This window comes from Mastacembelus armatus, chromosome 20 (assembly GCF_900324485.2).
Source record: "Mastacembelus armatus chromosome 20, fMasArm1.2, whole genome shotgun sequence".
NCBI lineage: Eukaryota > Metazoa > Chordata > Actinopteri > Synbranchiformes > Mastacembelidae > Mastacembelus > Mastacembelus armatus.
In genome coordinates, this window is record NC_046652.1 from 9,513,265 (window position 1) to 9,519,264 (window position 6,000).

Consider the following 6,000-nt stretch of genomic DNA (forward strand, 5'->3'; position numbering starts at 1 on the left):
TGAGACTTGTTTTCTCCATGATCTAAAGCAATTTAAACAAGCACATCTAAAAACTATGTCATCACAGAAGGGAGACTTCAGCTGCATAATCCAAATTATGGCTGCAGCCCTACTTACGATGCACTAAAAGTAGATGTTTGTCATGTTTTAATTAGTCTTCATTAGTAGGCGTAGGAGACATTTCTGGGAAGCAACAGCCATGCAGCCTATTCAACTCTGCTGCTGAGAGATGCACAAAGTTGGCAGGCTAAAACCATCTGGGAAAGTTATTGTGCCTAAAATGGCCTTTGACAGCCTGCCCCCTAATAAGTGACAAATTCACAACATATCCACTGGGGGGTAAAAACAACTCAGGTGTACAGGGGGTGAAAGGGACTATGTTGCACATGATGCTTTCATGGGAGTCCAGCACTATTTTGGCGAAATGGAACAGGCTGTGATGCCACACAGGGAGAGGGGTCGAGTGACCACTAACAAGTGACCTCTTTCCACTGTTATTAGAGTCACAAGGTGGGCTCACATAACATAAATTGTTTCTCGCATTTAGACTGAAACTTCATGGTAGTGCTGGATTTTTTTTTTTTCATTACAAGTTTCATTACAATATGTTTACTGTGGCTGTGTAACTAAACCTTCAGGGACAAGCATTTTGCTGGCATGGTAGGCCTGTTTGTGTGGTGACTGTCTCCTACTACATATTTAACTGCACAGCCAACATACAACTTTATTCTGCAGCAGGTGCTTTCTACCTGTCTCGCTCTCCCACTTTTTCCTCCTAGTGGAAGAATAAAGGCCATATTCATAAACTTAGATAACATTTAGTAATGGTCTTTCCCAGAGACTGTGCAAAGCCACACTGGTGTCTTCAAGGTTGAACATGCAAAACACAGTTTATCTGTAGTCTCTCCCATGAAGTTGCTCAAGTCCTTCTCATGCATAAAACAGTATTGCAACTAAAGTGATTTCTTCCTGTCTCACTCTGTGTTGACTGAACCTGGGAGACATCTGACTGCATTTTCTTTATGTTTCAGACTTTATCCAACACCTCCCTCCTTATAAAGGCCAGACAGGTGCATGGGGCATGTGGAGGATCCAAACCATGCGAAGCATTTTGCGTCTACCGCACAGGAGCATTAGAAGCTTTAGCTGAATGAATGAGAGAAGTGTGTGTGTGCGTGCGTGTGTGTGTGTGTGTGGGGGGGTGTCTAAACATCAAGTAGACCGCGGCGCACGGCTGCTACCTTTGTGCCTTTTACATTACAGTGACTTTTCTTTGAGGTCTGGACATTTTCATTATTAAATACCCCCCCCGTCCCTGTTGCACCTCTGAATCCCACCCTGCTCCATGTGGCATGGTAGCCCGTTTGTTCTGTAAAGCCATTAACCTCACGGAAATAGCCACCACGTGTAGTTCATTTTTTGCTGTCACAACTAAGACGTCCCGACATATGAAAAGTGCTGCGGACCAGCTGGAAAACTGCAGACCCTCCTTGAAGAACAGCTACTGTGGTCTGACACCATCACCATCATCATCCACCTGCATGACTATAAGAGGACACGTTTGCGTCTTTGACAAGCTCCATGAACACGCTTTGAAACTTTAGTAAACAAAACAGGACTTTTGATAACTTTTACGCGTATTTTTCTGATAAGGAAAAATAAGAGTTCAACAGCCATATTAAACATTTTTACAAAACAAACAGGTGAGAAAGTAGAGAAACAGAGTATTGGACCAAAGGCTGTTTACTCGCATATGAAAAGTAGACCTGGTTGTTAAATTTGAGTTAAATGTGTGCGCTATTTTCATTTTATTCAATTTAATTTAAATTATTTATGTCCAAATATGTTGACTCAAATCTTACAATTTATCTTCGATTTAATTAGGTTTCTAAACTGACTGCGTCCAATGACTTCCCTTTCTAATCTTGTCTAATTCTGCTAAAAAGTCAGGCTGACCTGAGATGAAAAACAGGGGGGCAGCGATCTTCACGGTGCACAAAGGCACAAATTAAAAAAAATTATACAGGATCATCAAATAGGAGAGACGTGCTTTCAGATTTTGAAAGGGACAGGAAGCTGGAGGATTTGGTCTGACCCTTGCATAGTGACAGAGCTGATGTCTTCGAGACCCCCCATTCATCTGGAGGGAGGGATGGTGACCGGGAGAGGGAGGGGTGCAGTGGTTGGACAGGGTGGGGCGGTTGGAGGCGCAGGGTGCATCTGCAGAGGTCCCACCGCCTTCTGATAGCCCTGTGAGCTGGCACACATCACGGCGTCCATTCACAAATCCTGCGCGTCACCTTTTGTAGTACTATAGTCTGAGCGGCGCTGACGTGTTAGACAATCCTACCGAGGAAAATACAGAGGAAAAAATAGGTTATAGGAACTGAAGGACAGGGCACATGCGCAAGATGCATGCGATGGGAGAGCAGGGGAGAGAGGGGGAGGGGGGAATATGAAATAGGCCCAATTGCTGGAGTTATAGACGACACAGGGAGAAAATCAGCCTCTACCAACTTTGAATTCGTTTTAAAAACAGGTTATATTAACTCTCCCCTGCAAAACAAATGAGATGCCCCAATGCATTTTCACTTGGGCTATTTAGGGGAACCTGAAAGACACGATCAATATGTCCTGCTTCCCTGAACACGAAAAGACCAGACTATACTCATAGGAAATGACAATGTTATCCAACCTACACTTAAACCATAAAGTGTGCACTTTGCATGAGAAAATAAAAACAAAATAAAATATATAAGCTAATGGGCTACGCTAGTGATAGTGACTGGCAAAATTATCCAGTATAATAAAACGAATGTTTGTTACATGGGGCTGCTGGCGTGTGTTAGGGGGTTAGCCTGTGTGGCAAAGCTTTAACAAATCAAAGAATAAAAACAAATGGCGCTTAGATATTTTAAAAAAAACTGCATTTGTGTTAAACGTGTGGAAAAAAATGGCAGACGAACCATGTGCTCTGCAGATACACCAGAGTCTATAGAAATGCATTTTAAAACAGTGGAATAAACATCTAAGCACATGCGTAATAACTGGCTATTGGTTTATTTCTGCTTTATTCTAATAGTTTTTTTAACGTTACAAGCAGGACCATTTAAAAATATAGCCAGGGTTTATTTTTGACTTGGACTAGCTGCGTGTGGACAGCACAGGCCAAGGAAGAGATTTAAAAACACAGCTGCCATTATAAAAGCTTTGAAAGCTGCAGGTATCCGATAAAAAAAAAAATCGGACGAGTTTCAATATCTACATAAATAAATCTTTTTTTTTTAATAAGCAAAGATTTCAGATACAATGAATGATAGCTAGTCTGTGTAAGAGCCTATTATGGCTGGATTTAGCTTGAAAATAAAAGAAAACGAACAGGAATAACATGATTTGCGAATCACCCTGATGTTTCATCAGTGTTTTAACTCTTAATCACTGTGCAAGAAGATGTTTTCATGGAAAAGCAGAAAAGTAAAACATAAAACCGACCAATCACATGCAGTGATGAGGCTTTCTGATAAATATGATGACATGATAATTGTTTTGTCTTTTCATCAAGACCAAAATAATCAAGTGTCTACTAAGGAGACAATAGTGCCTCAGAAACTCACTAAAGCAGGGATTAGCTTTCTGAAGTATACACTGCACAACATGGTCCACTCTGGGAGATTAAAGGCTTCTTAAAACGGCAGCAGTGAGTTGACTTCTTTACACTGCTCTTTCACATATTCCCGAGATATATATTTTTTAAATGGTATGCAAGGTGCTAAATGCGTAAAAACTTCTACTCTCACTCATTTGTCTTCAAATAAGTGATTTTTCTGTTTTGATATGGCAGATTTTACGGAAATATAAGTTTTGGGGCTGGATAACAGACTGTTTGGCGTGTTAAAAATGTGTTTTCTTTGCTTTGCACACAGACTCTTATTACATTTCAGTCTGAAACGGTGTCATTTCCTCCAGACATCCCTGTTTTGCTGTGGGGTTAGAGGGCAAGCCCAGGCGGTAGCGCGCCGTTTGTGCCTCCATTGTCTGCTGCTCATTTAGCGCTCAACATTAATCTGCGCTTTGTGAGAAACAATCACAGCATGATAGTGGCCTGTCTAATTACATCTTTCATTCCCAACTTTCACTTCAGCAGCCGACGGGAGAGCCTGGAAGGTCCCTTTGTGAAGGGGACATGTGAGATAGAAGCAAGAAGGTGTCGTTCAGGTAGATTTGGAAAAAAAAACACCATTATCAGGTATTAGCTATTGACTCTTAATTGAATAATACAATTTAAATGAACATACGAGCTTGTGATGTTGCACTTTGTCAATTTGTGTGAGTTGTCCATGCGCGTTTGAACACAATCCCAGATTAATTCCAAATAAACAATTGTTTGCCATAATCGCTGCGCAATTTGTGCAAATCCTGCAGTGCCAATCATGGACAGGATGTTTCTAACGTGCCACATAGCTACAGGCTATATAGCTTCATAGCTAACTATAGCATGTGCATCAAATAAAATCTGATTGCATCCATGACATCGCAGCTTTTATGACTTCAATGCACAAATAATAGGATTCAACAAAAACATGTTGTTTTAAGAAATTCAGGTCCAGGTTTCTCCCTAGATGAAAAGACAATGGACGCTTGTAATAGCAGAAAGAAGGCAGCTGACTTTTTGATTAAATTGTTCAAAGGCTCCTCACTCAGTCTCAGTCTTGCTGCTCCTCTGGTCCTCCTTGCCCCCTTTTTTTTACGCGCAGCCTCGGTTCAAACGCCAGTGGAGGATCGATTGAGCCATCCCAGCTGCCCGATGGAGTCGTGGGAGGAGAAACACAAACTTAGATCTGGTCGGCAAAGTTATCCGAAGTTTCGTCTTTGGCGCGACTCGGTATCCCGAGTACTGTGCACAAAATAGTTTGTTTGCATCACTGATTTCTTTAAAGGGATATAGACCCAGTTTTTTGGGTCGAGTGCAGAGTCACGACAGGTGAACATGGGCAGGAGAAATACTCAACACACAGCTCTGCACGTTTGAAAATCACACAGGAAAGTGTTTTTGGTTGTTCGCTTTTGTGTTTTGATGCGTTTATAAGGAGTCTGGATGCAACCTGATAGATTCCCATCTCGCAAACCACAGAGCTTAAGTCTCATGATTTAACCAGTAAGGTGTTGTTACTAGAGGTTAAATCACTGATTTTAAATTGTTTATTTTTTTAAGATTTGAAAGGAAATGCATCTACTCCACCCTCGGTTCAAACCGTGAGCGTAGAGACATGCAGCAGTTCTGTTTTCTGCATTTAACCTTGGCCAGGACAAACTGACTTTAAGCAACTCTGATCCCATTTGACCAAACACGTGTTAAAATAACCTTTAATGCAGATAAACTGAGAGATATTTCCAAGAGACGGAGTTTTAAATGCTGTCCAAACGTATAGGATCAAATCATTTGTCTAACACGTGTTGCCGCAAACATTTTTCAGGTCACGGATCCCCCAAGAAAATCCACTCGAGCCTGTTTAACCTATTTTGATGGGTTTGTGTGTCACCTGACACAAATGAGCAGATTTTCTGTTTTAACATGAACTGTCGCCTATTGAACTGTGGACATATTGAAGTATATGGACTGAAAGCACATGTTAATCATGATTTAGGCTACACTGACCGCAAAATAGTAAAAAGGTAATATGCTTTATTTTATTAAGAATACCCCCCCCCCCTGCTCTCCAAACTAGGAACCTCGGGGATCCCCGCAGCCCACTTTGACAAACCAATGCTTCACTCACATTTTGTTTTTATGTGCACAAACACATGCGCACTGTGTTTCCCTTTGCAAACTAAAAACTCCCCCCCCAAAAAAATTAAGTTGCAGCTTCATTACCACATATGACTTATTGGGAGTAACTGAGAGCATGCACGGGATTTAAATTAGGCTTCTTCTCCGTTAGACCGGGACTCTTTCCCTTTACTAAGGCGAGGATGGGCGTTTGTGGACTGCTTTGGAGTCTG